At 35.2% G+C, this 21109-nt stretch overlaps 1 protein-coding gene across 4 annotated transcripts in view; it reads left to right on the top strand.

The window, feature by feature from the left end:
- Positions 1-21109, top strand: part of HTR1F (5-hydroxytryptamine receptor 1F) — a 279529-nt gene that overhangs the window by 10276 nt on the left and 248144 nt on the right. For all 4 annotated transcript variants that reach the window (XM_082392441.1, XM_082392438.1, XM_082392439.1 and 1 more), the window contains exon 2: positions 82-189. The gene's annotated coding sequence lies outside the window, so the exon portion shown is untranslated. The remainder of the gene's footprint in view (positions 1-81; positions 190-21109) is intronic.

Here is a 21109-nt window from a genome sequence, read left to right on the forward strand (position 1 = left end):
TGAAAATTATTTTATACTATGTAGAGAACTATGTTAGACCTTTATACTTAAACCTGGCCTTCTTTTAAACTGTATTTACAGGCATACCTCAAAGATATCATGGGTTCAGTTCCAGACCACTGAAGTAAAGCAAATATTGCGATAAAAGTCACACAAATTTTTTGGTTTCCCAGTGCATATAAAAGTTATGTTTATACTATACTGTAGTTGATTGTGTGCAATAGCATTATGTCTATCAAAGTAATGTGCATACCTTACTTTTTTTAAAAAAAGCTTATTACTAAAAAATGCTAACCATCATCTGAGCCTTCAGCAAGTCATAATCTTTTGCAATATTTATTTATTTATTTATTTATTTATTTATTTATTTATTTATTTATTTTCTTGGGTGTATTGGGTCTTTGTTGCTGTGCACGGGCTGTCTCTAGTTGTCGCGAGTGGGGGCTACTCTTTGTTGCATTGCACGGGCTTCTCATTGTGGTGGCTTCTCTTGTTGTGGAGCATGGGCTCTAACCACACAGGGTTCACTAGTTGTGGCATGCGGGCTCAGTAGCTGTGGCTCACGGGCTTAGTTGCTCCGTGGCATATGGGTTCTTCCCAGACCAGGGCTTGAACCCATGTGCCCTGCATTGGCAGGGGGATTCTTAACCACTGCACCACCAGGAAAGCACCTCTTTTTGTAATAGTAACATGAAAGATTACTGATCATAGATCACCATAACAAATAATGAAATAATATAATATAATAATAATCACAGTAATAATAATAATTAAAGAGTTTGAAATATTGTGAGAATTAACAAAAATGTGACACAGAGATATGAAGTGAGCAAATGTCAGAAAAATGGCACCAGTGGACTTGCTTAACACAGGAGTGCCACAAACCTTCCATTTGTAAAAAGCATAATATCTGCAAATCACAATAAAGTGAAGCACAGTGAAAGGAGGTATGCCTGCACATTCATTGTCTATCTCCTGGGAACTCACACACACACACAAAATACCCAGATAAACTAGTTGCCCTTACAGGCATAGCAGGTGTACAGTGTCTCCTAAAAAGAAATTATCTATAAAAACTGTCCCCAAATCATTTGAATTTGAATGCCACCAAATTATTTTTTGAATTTAAATGGAAAAATGTCCATCAAGGTATTATCAAGCAATGATTTCTACCAAACTCTGTCATAAGGGAATGCAGAACAAGGAGAATTTTCCAATGTATATTATTTATCAATGAGAAAAATTCCAGTTTCAAAACTGGTACATGCAGTAAAATCTCAGATAAATAATTCACATAGCCTTAAGAATAACATATGTGTATCTTTTCATGTGCACACTTGTATATAAACCTATGGAACACATGTATATGATAATTCAGCATAGTTCATGGTACATAGTGCTCAAGAAATACTCCTTGAAAGAACGTGTGAATGAATGCAAAACATACTAAATATATGCCTACATGCAACAGCAACAATAGAATTCACGTTCTTAGTACAAATTTTATAATTTTCAGTGTTTCTATCAGATTAAAAGTTTCATATATCTGGATAAATAGATTGACAGTAAGAGAGAAAGAGAGAGGGATGCTTTCTTCATGAAGAAGGGCTTTAATAGCATTAGTTATTCTAAGAAAAATAAGAGAAAGTTTAAATGCACCAATATTTGTAGGGAGAAATACACCACAGTATATTTACTGTGGAAAATTTACATTCTCTAGAACTTATTTTCTAAAATGTATGACAAATTGATATTTGTACCTTTCTTTCTTTCTTTCTTTCCTTTTTTCTTTCTTTCTTTCTCTCTTTTATTGACATATAGTTGACATACAATATTATGTTAGTTTCAGGTGTACAGTGTAATGATTTGACACTTAAATACATTATGAAATGATCACCATAAGTCTGGTAACCATCTGTCACCATACAAAATTATTACAGTATTATTGACTATATTCCTTCTACTCTTAATGCATCCCCATGACATTTATTTTATAGCTGGAAGTTTGTACTTCTTAACCCCCTTAAACCTATTTAACCAAACCCTCTACTCACTTTTCCCCTGACATCCACCAGTTTACTCTCTGAATCCATAGCCTGTTTCTATTTTGTTTTGTTTATTCATTTTTTTAGAGTTTTCATATAAGTGAGATCATACAGTATTTGTCTTTCTCTGTCTGACTTATTTCACTTAGCATAATACCGTATAGGTCCATCCATGTTGTCTCAAATGACAAGATTTCATTCTTTTTTACTTTTTTATGGTTGAGTAATATTCCTTACATACACACACACACACACACACACACACACATACATACACACACACAAACACCATATCTTCCTTATCCATTCATCTATCGATGGACATTTTGTTGCATCCATATCTTGGCTATTATAAACAATGAAGCAGTGAACATAGGGGAGCATATATCTTTCCAAATTGGTATTTTGTTTTCCTCAGGTAACTACCCAGAAGAGGAATTAGTGAATCAAATAGTAATTCTATTTTTAATTTTTTGAGGAGCCACCATACTGTTTTCCATAGTGGCTATACCAATTTACATTTCCAACACCAACAGTGCATGAGGGTTTCCTTTCCTCCACATTTCTGCCAACACTTGTTATTTGTTGTCTTTTTGATGATAGCCATTCTGAGAAGTGTGAGGTAATATTTCATTGTGGTTTTGATTTGCATTTCCGTGATGATTCGTAATGCTGAGTATCTTTTTCATGTGCCTGTTGTTCATTTGTATGTCTTCTTTGGAGAAATGTCTATTCAAGTCTTATGCCTATTTGTAACATATTTGGGGTTTTTGATACTGAGTTGTATGATTTCTTTATATAATGTAGATATTAACTCCTTATCAGATATATCATTTGTAAATGTCTTCTTCCATGTAATAGGTTACATTTTCATTTTGTTGATGCTTTCCTTTGCTGTGCAAAAGTTTTTTAGTTTGATGTAGTCCCATTTGCTTATTTTTGCTTTTGTTGCCCTTTCCTGAGAATACAGATCCAAAATTTATTGAGACTTGTTTTATGGCCTAACATGTGATCTGTCCTAGAGAATGTTCCATGTGCACTTAAAAAGAAAGTGCATTCTGCTGTTTTTGTATGGAATGTCCTGTACATATCACTCAGGGCTATCTGATCTAATGTGTCCCTTAAGACCACTCTTTCCTTCTTGATTTTCTGTCTGGAAGATCTACCCATTGATGTGAATGTGGTGTTAAAGTCCCCTACTGTAATTGTATTATTGTCAGTTTCTCCCTTAATGTCTGTTAATATTTGCTTTATGTATTAGGTGCTTCTGTGTTGGGTGCATAGATATTTACAAGTGTTATGTCTTCTTGTTTGATTGATCCCGTAATTATTACATAGTACCCTTCTTCGTCTCTTATTACAGACTTTGTTTTAAAGTTTAAGTTCTCTGGCAAAAGTATTGCTACCCCAGCTTTATTATTGTTTCCATTTGTATGGAATACCTTTTTCCATCCCCTTGCTTTCAATCTCTGTGTGTCTTTGGATCTGAAATGAGTCTCTTGTAGGCAGCATATAGATGGGTCTTACTTTTTTAACCATTAATCTACCCTATGTCTTTTCATTGGAGTATTTAGAATATTTATGTTTAAAGTAATTATTGATACTTATGTACTTATTGCCATTTTATTAATTGTTTTCTGGTTATTTTTGTTGTTCTTCTCTTCCTTTCTTCTTCTCTTGGTCCCATCCCTTGTGATCTGGTAACTTTCTTTAGTGTTATTTTTGTATTCTTTTCTCGTTATGTTTTGTGTATCTATTATCAGTTTTTGATTTGTGGTTACCATGAGTTGTTTATATAACAACGTATGTGTATAGCAGTCTATTTTGAGTTGATAGTTGCTTCATTTGAGCATGTTCTGAAAGATTATATGATAAATAAAATAAAAATACACTAGAGATACAGCAGATTAGATGATGCAGCTATGACGGTTCTTTTATATTTCCTATCTCTTTGTGGAAATTCTTATTGTGTTCCTCCATTCTTCTGAGTCAAGTGACCATTACTTTGAATTCTTTATCTGGAAGATGACTTATCTCTATTTCATTTAGTTCTTTTTCTGAGGTTTAATCTTGTTCTTTTGTTTGGAATTTATTTATTTACTTATTTACTTATTTATTTGTGTCCTCATTTTGCTTAACTCTCTGTGTTTGTTTCCATGTATTGGGTAGATCAGCTATGTCTCCTGCTCTTGAAAGAGTGACTTTGTGTAAGAAGGTGTCCTAGAGGACCCAGTAGTGTGGTAGCCCCTGGTCACCAGAGCCAGGTGCTCCAGGACTGTCCTTTGTGTGAGTTGCTTGTGCCTTCCTGTTGCGGCTGTGCCACAGTTGCTACAGGCACACTAGTGTGCAGGGCTGGCCTTTAGTGTGGCTGGCTATAATGCCTGGTCACAACTATTGTGGGCACTCTCGTGTATGGGGCCAACCTCTTGAGTGGGAGCAGCTCTGGGGAGATGCCAGTGCCAACAAAGGCACCCACTGAATCCAACAGGACAGGTGGCCACTTGGTGGGGCAAGCTGAGGGCACCTGCTGGGACTGGCGGGGTGAGGAGCCTACTTTGGAGGAACTCCAGTACCAGCCGAGGTGCCTACCAGGACTGGCAAAGGGGGCCAATTTGGCAGGGCTCCAGTATCAACTGAAGATGTCTGCTGGGACAGGCAGGGCCAGGGGCCTCTTTAGAGGGGCTTTGGTGACAGCCAAGAGCATACATCAGGCTGGCAGAGTTGGAGAGGTTGCTTTTAATGAGCACCAGCAGGGTCACATTCACAGGTCCATCTGGAGTGAGGTGAGAAGTGCTAGTAAATTAGATAGGAAGAGTCAGAAAAGACACCTGCCAGCAATGAGTCAGCTAGGTAGAAAGTGAGCCAAAAGGAAAAAAAAAAAAATGGCACCGACCAGATCCTTTGTACCCAGAAAAAGTTACAACAGATTCCTTGGGCACATGCACAAAAATTAGTTAATGAATCACCCTCATGTGTGACCCTAGCACTTTTCAAACTGCTGCCTCTGTGCTGGGACTTAGATCAAGGGCGTCTTCGCGTGTGTCCTTGAAGTTCGGATTCTCAGTTTCGTACAGCGCTCTCCCAGACATAAGCCCTGCCTGTTTTCAAAGATGTTATGGGGCTCTTCTCCCAGTGTGGGTACCCTGGGCCAGGGAGCCCAATGTGGACTTCAAAGCCCTGGCTCCATAAGGAGGACTTCGGAGGCTGTGGTATCCTTCCCACCTACTGGTCACAGTGCTGGGGTTGTGGGTCCTGGCCAGATCACATCTCTGCCCCTTCTACCCGTCTCAATGTGACTTTTTCTTTTTATCTTTAGCTGTAGAAAATCTGTTCTGCTAGTCTTCAGGTTGTTCTCAGAGATGGTTTGTAGTGGCCATTTTGGTGTGTTGTGGGAGGAGGCAAGTCCAGGCTCTTCCTATTCCACCATCTTGTCTTGCCCTCCTGGCAAATCTAATTCAATATTTTAAAATTACAAAAGTGTATATATAAGCACAACAGTCTAAAACAGACAAACACAAATGAATTATCCATGTCAACATGTAGACAGTGTAGCATGATTTTGTTGTCATCATTTGGGGATAAAGTTTTCTAAAAGATGTGAGACTGATTTAACTTGAATTTAATTTTTTTTATTTTTTATATTGAAATGATTATTTCCCTGTCTGATATCATAAAATGTACATAGTTCTGCATCTTACTTTAGCAATTAATATTATCTAGGTAAGTCATAATAATGTTCAAGACAATTTGTACAAAGAGTATTGCCAAGATACTTCATTAAATCGTAATCTTTATATAAATTTGAATCCCCAGACTTCTGCCTTTCATAGCTTGATTTTAACTTGTGTGAGGGCTACAAAATAATGTGTAATAATTTGTTAATCGTTTTTGAAGAAATTGTCAGTTCACTATTCTAATTAAGTTGAAACACTAGGTAATATCCAGCTGCCTTATAAGTTAAAAACAACTGTTCATTTAATAGCAATCTGTAGAAAATTGGTAAATATAAGATCTATTGATCATTAAATTTCTTTGTAAAATAGAACCAGATAGGTCTGTTTGCCTCATTACTCAATATTATTAATATTTTAAGAGAGAATTAATAGCAATTTGCCTTTCACAAAAACACTAATATTTTCTGTGAAACATGAATATTTGTTTCTGGGAAATTCTACTGAGCTTCCTCTATATTTCAGACAATGAATGATAGCTTTTTGACTCAGTAGTTGGGAAAGAAACTTTATTTTGCAATAAATACTTATACTAAGAAACAATATATGCCTCAGGGATTTGTCCTTAATTATATGAAAGAATTATTCTTTGACTCTTTTAAAGAGAAAAGGAGAAAACAAGAAGATAATCAAAATTATTTTTTAGATCAGTGTTTTGCACTGGCATTTTTTTATTATTCCTTCAGGCATATTTTCTTTCACAATTGACATTGACTCCAAGTTTCTTTGGCCCTCTTTTAAGGATTTTATATTATTTGGTTATGCATTTTATATTTTATTATAGATAATTTTTAAACATAGAGTACATTAAATAGCATAACAAATTCCTATGTATCTTTTCCACAAATACAAAAATTACCTTTGTTGTATTATTCCTGTTTAATTTATTACTCTTCCCACTCCCTACTTCCTGCCATGGGAATGATGATGATGATGCTTATGATGATGATGGTTACAGTGATTTTGGTGGGGGTGGCATTTACATACACTGAAATGCACAAAACTTAATGTACAATTTTGAAAAATGGATGCCCCCATAAAGAACACATCTCTATCATATTTCTGTCTTTCCAGAAATTTCCCTTCCTTCCCAGTCAATCTAGCCCTCAGAAGCATGTTTCAATTCAGATTATTATTGTCTATTCTGGTATTTCATATAAATGAAATGATATAGTATGTATTCTTTTGTGTACAGCTTTTTCTGTAACATTTTGTCTGTGGGAGTCATCTATGTGATGTGTGTGTCAGTAGCTCTTCCTTGTTATTGCCAAGTAGTATTCCATTTTATGAATACACAAAAATGTTACTTATTCTTCCCCTTGTTGGTGCCTATTTTGGTTGTTTCCAGTTTTGAGCTGTGTATAGAACAGCTATGAACATTCTTAAGCAAGTCTTTTTATAGATATATGTTTTTATTTCTTTTGGATAGATACCTAAAAATAAAATTGTTAGGTCAAAAAGTGGGTATATATATTATGAACATGCCCAATCTTTCTCTAAAATTATTATGTCATTTTATTTTTTAATGCAAAAGATACTGGTTTTTCTACATTTTCTTCAACTTTAATGTGGTTAGCCTTTTTACTTTTAGCCATTCTGATAGGTGTAGCGTGGTATTGCCATTGTGATTTTTTTTTTTAATTAATTAATTTATTTATTTTTGGCTGTGTTGGGTCTTCGTTTCTGTGCGAGGGCTTTCTCTAGTTGCGGCAGGCGGGGGACACTCTTCATCGCGGTGCGCGGGCCTCTCACTATCGCGGCCTCTCTTGTTGCGGAGCACAGGCTCCAGACGCGCAGGCACAGTAGTTGTGGCTCACGGGCCTAGTTGCTCCGCGGCATGTGGGATCCTCCCAGACCAGGGCTCGAACCCGTGTCCCCTGCATTAGCAGGCAGATTCTCAACCACTGCACCACCAGGGAAGCCTGCCATTGTGATTTTAATTTACATTTTTAAATAACTAATGATGTGCAATTTTTCTTGTGTTTTTTGGCCAATCTTCCTTTCAGACCATCAGTTCAAATATTTGCCTATTTTCATTTAGATTTTTTTATTATACTATCATTTTTGAGTTAAAGAAACTTTTTTCTTTTTTTTAAATTTAAGTACAGTTGATTTACAATATCATATGAGTTTCAGGTGTACAGCATAGTGATTCAGTATTTTTACAAATTATACTCCGTTAAAAGTTATTACAAGATTATTGCTATAATTCCCTGTGCTATACAATATATCCTTGTTGCTTATCTATTTTATAGATAGCAGTTTTTATCTCTTAATCCCATACCCCTAATTTGCCCCTCCCCACATCCCTCTTCCTTCTAGCTCCCACTAGTTTGTTTTCTATACCTGTGAGTCTGTTTCTGTTTTGCTATATACATTTATTTGTATTATTTTTTAGATTCCACATATAAGTGATATCATACAGTTTTGTCTTTCTCTGTCTGAATTATTTCACTAAGCATAATTTTCTCTAGGTCCAACCACGTTGCTGCACATGGCAGAATTTCCTTCTTTTTTATGTCTGAGTAGTAATCCATTGTACCACATCTTCTTTATCCATCTGTCTGTTGATGGGCCCTTGGGTTGCTTCTGTGTCTTGGCTATTGTAAATACTGCTACTATGAACATTGGGGTGCATCGAGCCTTTTGAATTAGTGTGTTCATTTTTTCCAGATATATACCCAGGAGTTGAATTGCTGGATCATATGGTAGTTCTATTTTTAATTTTTTGAGAAACCTCCATAATGTTTTCCATAGTGGCTGTACCAATTTATGTTCCCACCAACAGTGTACAAGGGTTCCCTTCTCTCCACCTCCTTGCCAACATTTGTTATTTGTGTGTGTGTGTTTTTTAAGGATAGCCATTCTGACAGGTGTGAGGTGATATATCACTGTGGTTTTGATTTGCATTTTACTGATGATTAGCGATATAGAGCATCTTTTCAAGTGCCTGTTGGCCATCTACATTTCCTCTTTGGAAAAATGTCTACTCAGTTCTTCTGCCCATTTTTAAATTGGGTTGTTTGCTTTTTTGATGTTGAATTGTATAAGCTGTTTATATACATTAGATATCATACAGTCATATCATTTGCAAATATTTTCTTCCATTCAGTACAATGTCTTTTTGTTTAGTCAGTGGTTTTCTTTGCTGTGCAAAAGCTTTTAAATTTAATTAGATTCCATTTGTTTATTTTTGCTTTTATTTCCTTTACTTTAGGAGACAGATCCAAAAAAATGTTGCTGGGATTTATGCCAAAGAGTATTCTGCCTGTGTTTTCCTCTAGGGGTTTTATAGTATTCAGTTTTACATTTAGGTCTTCAATCCATTTTGAGTTTTATTTTTGTATATAGTGTTAGAGAATGTTCTAATTTCATTTTTTAATGTTATCTGTCCAGTTTTCCCAACAACACTTATTGAAGAGACTGCCTTTTTTTCACTGATTTTTTTTATTGAGGTATAGTTAATTTACAATGTTGTGTTAATTTCAAGTGTACAGCAAAAAAACATATATATATCCTTTTTCAGATTATTTTCCATTATAGGTTATCACAAGATACTGAGTAGAGTTCCCTGCATAATACAGTAGGTCCTTGTTGTTTACCTATTTTATATATAGTAGTGTTTATATGTTAATCCCAAACTCCTAATTTATCTCCCTCTACAACCCTGCTCCGCTATCCCCTTTGGTAATCATAAGTTTGACTTCTATGTCTGTGAGTCTATTTCTGTTTTGTATATAAGTTCATTTGTATCATTTTTTTTAGATTCCACAAGTAAGTTATATCATATGATATTTGTCTTTCTGACTTACTTCATTTAATATTATAACCTCTAGGTCCATCCATGTTGCTATAAATGGCATTATTTCTTTTTTATGGCTGAGTAATATTCCACTTTATATATATACCACATCCTCTTTATCCATTCATATGTTGATGGCCATTTAGGTTGCTTCTATGTCTCGCTATTGTAAATAGTGCTGCTATGAATATTGGGGTGCATGTATCTTTTCGAATTAGAGTTTTCTCCATATGTATGCCCAGGAGTGGATTGCAGGATCATATGGTAACTCTATTTTTAGATTTTAAGGAACCTCCATACTGTTCTCCATAGTGGCTGCACCAATTTACATTCCCACCATCAGTGTAGGAGGGTTCCTTTTTCTCCACACCCTCTCAAGCATTTATTATTTGTAGACTTTTTGTTGATGGTCACTGTAAATGGTGTGAGGTGATACCTCATGGTAGTTTTGATTTTCATTCCTCTAAAAATTAACAATATTGAGCATCTTTTCATGTGCCTTTGACCATCTCTGTATCTTCCTTGGAGAAATGTCTGTTTAGGTCTTCTGACTATTTTTTGATTGTGTTTATTTTTTAATATTAAGCTGTATGAGCTGTTTGTATATTTTGGAAATTAATCCCTTGTTGGTAGCATCATTTGCAAGTATTTTCTCCCGGTCTGTAGGTTGCCTTTTCATTTTGTTTATGATTTCATTTGCTGTGCAAAATCTTTTAAGTATAATTAGGTCCCATTTTTTAATTTTTGCTTTTATTTCCTTTACTTTAGGAGACAGATCCAAAAAAATCTTTCTGTGACTTATGTCAAAGAGTGTTCTGCCTTTGTTTACCGCTAGGAGTTTTATAGTATTCAGTTTTACATTTAGGTCTTTAATCCATTTTGAGTTTATTTTTGTGTATGGTGTTAGAGAGTGTTCTAATTTCATTCTTTTATATGTAGCTATCCAGTTTTCCCAGCACAACTTATTGAAGAGACTGTCTTTTCTCCATTGTATATTCTTGCCTCCTTTGTCGTAGTTTAATTTACCATAAGTGTGTGGGTGTGTTTCCTTGCTCCCTGTCCTGTTCTGTTTATCTATGTGTCTGTTTTTGTGCCCATACCATACTGTTTCAATTAGTGTAGCTTTGTACTATAGTCTGAAGTCAGGGCACATGATTCCTCCAGCTCTGTTCTTCTTTCTCAAGATTGTTGTGGCTATTCAGGGTCTTTTGTGTTTCCATACACATTTGAAAATTGTTTGTTCTTGTTCTGTGGAAAATGCCATTGGTAATTTTATAGGGATTACATTGAATCTGTAGATTGCTCTGGATAGTATGGTCATTTTAACAATATTGATTCTTCCAATCCAGGAACATGGTATGTCTTTCAATCTTGTGTGTTGTCTTTAGTTTCTTTCATCTTTCATTTCTTTTTATGGTTTTCAGAGTACAGGTCTTTTGCCACGTAAGGTAGGTTTATTCCTAGATATTTTATTCTTTTTGATGTGATGGTAAATAGGATTGTTTCCTTAATTTCTCTTTCTGGTCTTTCATTGTTAGCGTATAGAAATGCAACAGATTTCTGTATATTAATTTTGTATCCTGCAATTTTACTGAATTCATTGATGAGCTCTAGTAGTTTTCTGGTAGCGCCTTTAGGATTTTCTATGTATAATATCATGTCATCTGAAAACAGTGACACTTTTACTTCCTTTCCAGTTTGGATGCCTTTTATTTCTTTTTCTTCTTTGATTGCCATGGCTAGGACTTCCAAAACTATGTTGAATAACAGTTATGAGAGTGGGCATCCTTATCTTGTTCCTGATCTTAGAGAAAATGCTTTCAGCTTTTCACCATTGAGTATGATGTCAGCTGTGGGTTTGTCATATATAGCCTTTATTATTTTGAGGTATGTTCCCTCTGTGTCTCCTTTCTGGAGAGTTTTATACTCAATGGATAGTGAATTTTATGAAAAGCTTTTTCTGCATCTGTTGAGATGATCATATGGTTTTCATTCTTCAATTTATGTATTAATGTCATGTATCACGTTGATTAATTTGTGGTTATTGAAAAATCCTTGCAACCTTGGGATAAATCCCACTTGACCATGGTGTATTATTCTTTTAATGTATATTTGGATTTGGTTTGCTAGTATTTTGTTGAGGATTTTTGCATCTATGTTCATCAGTGATAATGGCCTGTAATTTTCTTTTTTGTGTGTGATATCTTTGTCTTATTTTGGTATCGGGTGATGCTGACCTCATAAAATGAGTTCAGAAGTGTTCCTTCCTCTGCAATTTTTTGGGAATAGTTTCAGAAGGATAGGTGTTACTCTTCTTTAAATGTTTGGTAGAATTCACCCATGAAGCCATCTGATCCTGGACCTTTTTATGTTGGGAGTTTTTAAATTACTGATTCAACTTCATTGATAGTAATTGGTCTGTTCATATTTTCTATTTCTTCCTGGTTCAGTCTTGGGAGATTGTACCTTTCTAAGAATTTGTCCATTTCTTCTAGGTCGTTCATTTTATTGGCATATAGTTGTTCCCAGTAGTCTCTTATGTACCTTTGTATTTCTGTGGTGTCTGTTGTAACTTCTCCTTTTTCATTTCTCATGTGGTGAAGGCAGACAGACTTTACTTATTCCTGCTCTTATGTGGACCTCATTCAGTCTTCATCATTAAGTATGTGATTACCTGGAAGTGAACTTCTTTTGGTTTTAGGAAGTTTCCTTCTGGGTTAACTGAGTATTTTTATGAATAATTGTTGTCAAATTGTGTCAAATGCTTTTTCTGCATTTAGTGAGGTACTCATATGGTTATTCTACTTTATTTTGTTGATGTGATGAATTGCATTGAATGATTTTGGAATATAAACCATCCTTATACCCTGGGATAAACTCCACTTGGTCATGATGTATTATTCTTTTTTAGATATTACTGGATTATTTGCCAATATTTTGTTTAGATATTTTGAATCTGTGTTTATAACAACTTGTGTATATTACTTTCTTCTCTTGTAATGTTTTTGTCAGCTTTTGGTATCAGGATAATGCTGGCCTCATGAGTTGAGAAACACTTATTCCTTATTTTTAGTGAGATTTTATATTATTATATCTTCCTTAAATGCTTAAGAAATTTGCTAGTGTATGCATCTGTACCTGGAGTTTTCTCTGTGAAAAGGTGTTTAGTACCTAATTCAATTTCTTTGATAAATATAAAGCTATTAATAGTTTCTGTTTTATCTTTTAAGATATTTGTCTGTTTCATCTGTTTTAAATTTAATGGAAATAAAGTTGCTCATAATATTCCCTTTCATCATTTTAATATTTGTATGATTAATAAAAATATATTTTCTCAAATTTCTGATATTGACAATTTATCTTATTTTTTTTTCTTAATCAGTCTTACTTGGAGTTTATCAATTTTATTAACCTTTTCAAAGAATCAACATTGGTTGTATTAAATTTATCTGTTATTTTTTCTTTTATATTTCTACTGGTTTTTTTTTTTTTCATATCCTCCATTTCTCTGCTCTAAATCCTTGAACATATTTATTATATGTATAATAGTTGTTTTGATGTCCTTGCTTGCTAATTCCATTCTCTCTGTCATTTTTATGTCTGTTCTGTTAACTGATATTCCTCCTGATATTATAGGTCACATTTTCTTTCTTCTTTGCATATATAGAAATTTTGTTTTTTGAAAGTTAGGTATTGTGAATTTTATGTTATAACTGTTGGATATGTATTCTTCCTCTAATGAGTGTTAGACTTTGTTCTAAGTCCCTTATATGTTAACTTGATTCTTTTGAGGCTGGTTTCTAAGTTTTTTAAAGATAAATCTAGATTAGCCTTTATTCTAGAGCCATTTTAACCTCATGACTAATACCCGGGACCAACTTCATATTCAGGTTGTATGACCTGTGTAGTCTCATAGGGGCCTGAATGAAGAAGGGCCCAACACTTGGTTTAGTGTTCCTGTCATTGTCTTGAAATTCTTAATAGTTTTGTTGTTAAATATGTGCTGCCAGTTAGCCAATGTCTGAAGGCAGTTATTTCAGATGATTTTTGCATTTCTCTTGGTTGTTGTTTATAACAGGAGGTAAGTCCCACAAGGAATCCCATATCCTTCCATGTGAAAAAGTAGAGATCTAAAATATAATTTGAAGATATTGGAGATTGATTTTTTTTTAAATTTTATTCATTTATTTATTTATGACTGTGTTGGGTCTTTGTTTCTGTGCGAGGGCTTTCTCCAGTTGCAGCAAGCGGGGGCCACTCTTCATCGCGGTGCGCGGGCCTCTCACTATCGTGGCCTCTCTTGTTGCGGAGCACAGGCTCCAGACGCGCAGGCTCAGTAATTGTGGCTCACGGGCTTAGTTGCTCCGTGGCATGTGGGATCTTCCCAGACCAGGGCTCGAACCCGTGTCCCCTGCATTGGCAGGCAGATTCTCAACCACTGCGCCACCAGGGAAGTCCTGGAGATTGATTTTTAAATGTAAATTTTAAAATTAGTTGTTTTCCATAGCCACAGCTTCTGTGGGAATGAAGAACTTACAAATCTTCTTGCAGATAAAAATTTCCCCAAGAAGAAATTATTGATTCAAAATGCCAACAGTGTTAAAGTTGAGAAACTCTGCTAAAATGGAAGTTATTCAAAGGCTTATAGAGATCAGAATGTTAGAATGTATTTTTCATGGAAGGCCTGTTAACCCATTCACTAACTATATGCCCTGGCAAAGTCCAGAGGAACTCTCTTTACTACATACAGCTATGAGAAATACATTCACAAGGGGGACCTTAGTATCCTTGAAAAGCTCTGTGGTGGCTATTATTCTCTGTATACCAGGAATGACAAAGGGAACTGCTCTTACCATAATAGGCTCCCTTAATTCAAAAGGGATGATGAGATTCCAGAGTGGCAGGAATGAAGTAGTAGCACTTAATTGCCTGAGAAAAATGAACATGATTGCTGTAATAAGCAACAGAAGTGAAGCCCGCATCAGAATATTTAAACTGCCATGGATCTTTAGTTTTGACCAATTGAGTAGAATGTCTCTAAAACTGATCAACGATCTAATAAAGCCTTATTTAATTTATATAAGTAGAAAAGTTCCAGGTCCTTTAAACAGAATCTGACTTATATCACCACGCTAGAAAGTCAAAGCCCCTTCATCAGTTCTCACAGGCTTGAGTAGTTTACAGACCCAGAGCCCTTTAAATGAAAGGGAGGCAGGGCCCTCTTGAAAATATCCTGCTGCAATGTCAGAAATTTGTACTGTAAATTTTCCTTTTTGACTGTCCCATGGTCACTAGGATAACTGCACATTGAAAAGAAGGAATAATCAACATTTTTAGTTTGCTGGATACTGGTTCTTAATTGACACTAATTCCTAGAGATTCAAAACACTACTGTAGTCCGACAGTCAAGATAAGGACTTAAAGAGATGAAGTGATCAATGGAATTTTGCTTCAGTAAACCCAGTGTGTCCTCAAAACCATCATGTGGTTATTTCCTTTGTTTCAGAATGCAAAATTGTCATAGGTGTATTCAGCTCCTGACAGAATTCCCATGTTGGCTTCCTGACCAATGAAGAAAGGGCAGTTATGGTAGAACAGGTCAAGTGTAGGCCACTAGAACTGCTTCTAGCTAACAAATGTTAAACCAGTAGCAATACTACATTCCTTAAGGGATTTCAATAATTAGTGTAACCATCAAGGATGGAAAAGCCCAGAGAGCAATCCATACCACACACAGACTAGATTTCTCTGAACTCAGGCCTTCTGTAAGAAGGATACCAGAAGAGTGAAATTTTATTATTTCCTAGTGCTATGATCATGATTTCTGAGATTTTCTTCAAAGCAGCACTTCTGATAAGAAGAGTGGGTGAAACATCAAACCTATGCAACTACAGAATTTATTTCCAAAACCCACCCAATCAGAGAACTTGTCAGAGAAACAGAACTGTAGGTCCCAGGAGCTATTAGAGATAAATGCAAGCCAATCCTTTCCTACATGGTTAAAGTTATTTTCCTTGGTCAATATTATCAACCCCTCCCAAAATCCTCCATAATTTTTCCCTAAAAGTGGAGTTAATTCAACTAAGTGTAATTCAGCCTCTAATTTCAGTTTAATTTAATTTACATGCTCTTTCTGATAGTAATGTTATGAACATGGGGAAGAGGCCCCATTGCCCCAGCTGAAATGAGCCACAGAGAGTCCAACTTCAGTTTTTCTTTGATTCCATTTGATCAATGTCCCAATATTCTTCACTCAGTTCCTAGATAAACTCCCATTCCACTTACATTTTTATTTTGGTGGGTGTGTGAAAAGCTGTACATGATTCATTCTTGTTTAATTTAACATGCTCTCTAACTGTGAGCATATTTCCTCCTTTATCTTTGAAGTTATTTGTCTGTGTTTCCCTTCTTTATTTCAGGATGCAACTTACCACAAGTATTAAAGTTACTAGTTACCCTCTTAGTATTGTTTTGGCCCAGTCGTATAAATTTTTATATGTGTTATTGTCCTTGTCATTTGCATTTTTTATATTTCTACAATATTTCTTATTAATTCAATTTGTTAACTTTTTGTTGTTTTACTCTATTACATATCTAGGGTCATATCTCTTTTCTTCCTCCTAATATTAGGGTTTTTCCTCTACTCTTTGATCAAAGTTTTCAGAGATTTTCCTGTATGATACTCCTAAAAGAACCCATTCTTATATTCATAAATTCCACCAGGGAGAGGGGCAGGAATGAAGTAGTAGCACTTAATTGCCTGAGAAAAATGAACATGATTGCTGTAATAAGCAACAGAAGTGAAGCCTGCATCAGAATATTTAAACTGCCATGGATCTTTAGTTTTTGACCAATTGAGTAGAATGTCTCTAAAACTGATCAACGATCTAATAAAGCCTTATTTAATTTATATAAGTAGAAAAGTTCCAGGTCCTTTAAACAGACCTGTGTGGTATTTTGTAGCTGTGTGGTATTTACAATTCTGTTTCATTAGTTCTGCTTCTAGATTAATTATTTACATCTTACACCTTACTATTTTTGCTAAGTTTTTTCCTAATCTTGAGCTTAAATCATTTGGTTATTTTTTTATTTTTTGTTTAATTATAAAAAGAGATAAAAGCTGTGATCTCTGATTATGGCTTAAACTAAATAAAACTTTTCTACATATGTTGTAGTTTTAGTTTTGAGTTTCTGTTTAACAAAAAAGCTATAAAATTTCTTATAATTCTTCAAAGTATTATATATTTTTTTAATTTCCTGAAATTAAAAATTTCCTGAAATTAAAATTTTTTAAATTTCCTTTTAAATTTTTAACACATGATTTCTTCCAATGCCACGTTTAAAGAAATAAGAGTACAGAGAAGTCATTTTGCTAAAGATCATACAGCCAGCTTATGCCAAGCCTTTGCATTCCCAGGTCTTTGTATTTTCCATTCAACTGTAGAATATTTATTTCTTTTATCATCTATTCTTAGTAGTTATGTTTTTCCAGACTTTAATTTTCCTAGTTAAATGCCTATTTTATTAACATTATCTCCTATAATATCAATATTATAATTATCTCCTATGAGATCAATGTTGAAATAATTGATACTTTAAAAAATTAATATCTTTCCCCACAACCATAGACAAACACACACTCACTCATAGCAGTTTCATCCTTAGACCACCAGGGCTTTGCCAAAAGTAATTCTATTTGCTTAAAAACAAACAGCAAACACCCTCTCCTCAGGTTTTATTTTCTCCTAGATGTTTCAGTAACACTGATTCCTAACAGAGATCCTCTATTGAATTCTAATTAACAGAGATGTCTTCAATAGAGATCCTCTATTGAATTAGTTTTGTTAAGTACCCAAGCGTGATCAGAGTAAAATAATAGCTAAAATATCAATATTTAGGGTCTCCAAAAAATAAGCCTTTTATCTGGTGGCACATCTGAAAATTCATCCAGTACCCTGCACATTGTAAATATTTTCTTTCTTTGACAAAAGGGAAAACATTTATCAGGAGAATAATTATATTTCCATTCAGTATTTTTCAAATCATAGTTAAATTGTTTCTTTGTTGCTGTTGTTTTTATATTCCTTCCTAATAAATGCAACCACAGAAGCTCCAACTGCACAGGAAATGTGGCTGCTTTTTCACAGTTATTAATATCAGTAGAAGCAATTGAGCCCTCTGGAAAAACAAGCCAATCCACTCCCAGCTTTCAGAGACAGAGTTTTGAACAGAGAAGAAGCCAGCCATGACATAAGAATAGAGGAGAATTAGATAATCATTTTTGTCCCCAGATCTACTCAATTTCAGTAAAGAGGCTTCTCATTTGTGGTGAAGAGAAAAATATTCTATAATACTACTAATTATGTTAAATTACAATTATCTATTCACATCTTAGAAAACTTGGTTCAGCAAGCAGTCCCTGCCATTTACAAGAGCAGATAGGCAAGTCTGTGACATGAGAGAGCATCAGACAGAAAAGTGGCCAGACATAGGAATGATTGAGTCAGGGGCCCTTGGCAATCTGAGACCCCAGTAGGCAGATTGCCACATGCTTAGAGAGTAGCATATGGAAGGGTTGGGGGGAACAAAACACACTGGACTTTTTCACTTATTTTGCCAAGGGTTCTTTACATGTTCTCATCCTTAGTTGCATAATACAATCACCTGGGAAGCTTTTGAAGAAAATACCAGTTTCTGTGTCCCATCTCAGATCAATTAAATCAGGATCTTTGGAAGTGAGGCTCAGCCATCAGTATTTTTAAAAGCTCCTTGGGTGAACCAAAAGTACAACTCTGCTTAAGAACCCCTGAGCTCAGTTCTGGTCATGTTACCCTCAGAGACTTGTTCTTGACAGATTAAGTGCAACAAACAATAGCTACCACTAGAAAATTTGAAGAATTGTGTCTGTCTCCTCATCTCTTTAGGTTGCAACTGGTTTGTTTCTTAGAAAAGGAAACTTTTACTTGGAGCTGCAGGTTTTGGGGTCTCTTAATTCTTCTAATATGAGGTTGGCTTTTTTCAACATTTTATCTGACTATACAGTACTTACATTTCATCCCTCTAAAAATATATAATCCATTTTTGACATATGCTTTCACCATTCAGCTTCCTAAGTATACTTTCTAGTATTTTCTGAAATCAAAACTAATAAGAGAGGATACTGTTATATTTCCAAATTCACTAGTTAGACAAGTTATGGACTAAATAGTGGATACTACAGGGCACAGGACGTATATATGAGACCTCAGGGTTGGTTTGGACTAACAGTGGAAATCCAACCAGATAAGTATAAGCCAGTGTCCAAGGGATGTGAAAAAAGTCTAAGGTCAAAAATTGTGCAAGTAGATCTTTGGTGACAACAATCTAAGACAGAAGGATGAGGTACTGTAGCAGAAGAGCACAGGATGTAGAGAAGAACAATGAAGGATTTAGGAGTGTAATATTTGGAATCCAAATAGAAAGTTAATAATGGAAATAGTGTATATGCTTAGCAGATGCCAAGCTACCAGGGCTACACAAGACAAATACTAGGTCCCAGGAAGTATTTCTAGAAGAAAAGGGTTATTAAAATAGTCCTTCAGAGTAGGCAAAGAGAGAGATTTGGGGTGCAGCAGCCATGTTAACTAGAAAAGGGCATTGTCTGCAGTGGAGGAATCCAAAATTAGAATAAAATCCAGAGAATTGAAAAATACCACTAAAAACATAGCTTTGACCTTTCTGTAGGATTGGCCATTTATGCAGCACCTAGTGTAGAACCTAAAAGTGCAACCTCTGGAGCCCACATATCTGAATTTGAATTCCAGAACTGCTGTTTAGTTAGGGTAACTTAACTCCTCTTTGGCATATTCCTTATGGGGGAAAAAATAGACCTATCTTTTATTATTTTTACATAAATAAAGTTTTAAAACTTAAGAATATCTGAGGATTAAAGTGATATAAACACATAGTGCCCAATCTCCTTTTATCATCCTGAACATATCCCTAAATCAGTTCCTTCTTTGGGGGTAAAGAAAAAAAAAAAAAAAAAACAATAAGAAATCAAACTTTTTAAAAATTGCTACCAAGTTTGAGATTCCATAAGATAATGTCCAATTCAGGACTCTAAGGCACTAAAGACACTTTCGGTAGATGTGGTCCTTTATGTAGGCAGGGTCTGTAGGGAGTACCTCTTCAGGTTTTATTATTTCTTGGGGAAAAAAATGAAGGCTCAGTCTTTAGTGTCTAACTTAATCAGATTTGTATACATGTTAGAGTAAATATGTGAAGAATATTTTAGATAGAAGAATAATTCACTATTATGTTATTTTGCTCAAACTAAAAACAAAAACAAAAAATTGAGACACAATGGATAGGTGGTATAAAAAAGCCACCCAGAAAAATTTCATTCTAATCCTGGCATGGTAACTACCTACTATGAAACTGAACAGGTCATAGCCCCTTTCTTTGAACTTCGGTTTCCTCATTTGCAAATGCTAGATCTCAATTATCCTCCCAGGTCCAAAGTTTCATTTCCCTATACAGGAAATTACCTATCAATAAATTCTTATTTTATTCAAAAAGTTTAATTTTACAATATCTACAATATCAGAAATAGAGGAGGCTCTTTCCATAATGAATATAAATCCTAGAGTTTTCCATCAGTCACACTTAGTGATCAGAACTATATACAGAACATTCTGTTCTCCAAACTCAAATAGCCTATTTCACCCTGTATAGAGCTACTTTGGGTGAGAAATTATCATCCATTTCTCACAGGCACAGAGGCCTTTTCTCTAAAATCTTAGAATAAAATCTAGGGACTCTAGTCATAAAATCCTGTATCATACATTTTTAAAACTTCATATTTTCCTGATGGCTCAACATCTCCACAAACAGGTTGTGAGTACCCATCCAGCTGACCAGGTACACAAGTATGGCAAGGCTGGTCCCTGCCACAAGTTCCCCTTCTTGCCCTCCCCTAACTGTGACCTAGTAACATTCAAACTTACCAATGAAATCCCCTCACTCCTTTTGCTTGTGTACTCCACCCTGACCCCCAATAAAGGCACTTGCCCAGGGGTCCTCATTCTCTCTCTGCTTACTTGGAGTTCCTCCTATATGGCACACTATGTGACATGCTACACCTCCCTCTTCTGGGACCTGTGAGAATAACAAATCTCCTTCACTTTCATAGCCTCTCTGTGGTGTTATTCCACGTCTGCACCAGACTGATCAAATAAAACCATTTTTAAGCAACATAATTATTCCTCATAACAGATTCCCCACTTTCCAGCATCATCAGGGAGCTGAGTCCAGCTGGTGAACATTCCCTTCCTTCACCCCTTTCCCATGGGTTCCTCTGTCTCCAGCCCACTACCACCGTTCCGTGGTGTCCAGTTTGCTGGTGGCCCAAAAGATAAGGGAAAGTGACAGAGGCCACATTCACCAGCCTGGCTCCAAGTTTAGTATCTACAGAATCGGTTTCACTTTGTATAAGATGATTCTTCCTTGCATTATTATTATAAATTATTATGCTAAATAATTTTTTTTCT

The sequence above is a fragment of the Balaenoptera borealis genome (assembly GCF_965194805.1).
Source record: "Balaenoptera borealis genome assembly, chromosome: 5".
NCBI lineage: Eukaryota > Metazoa > Chordata > Mammalia > Artiodactyla > Balaenopteridae > Balaenoptera > Balaenoptera borealis.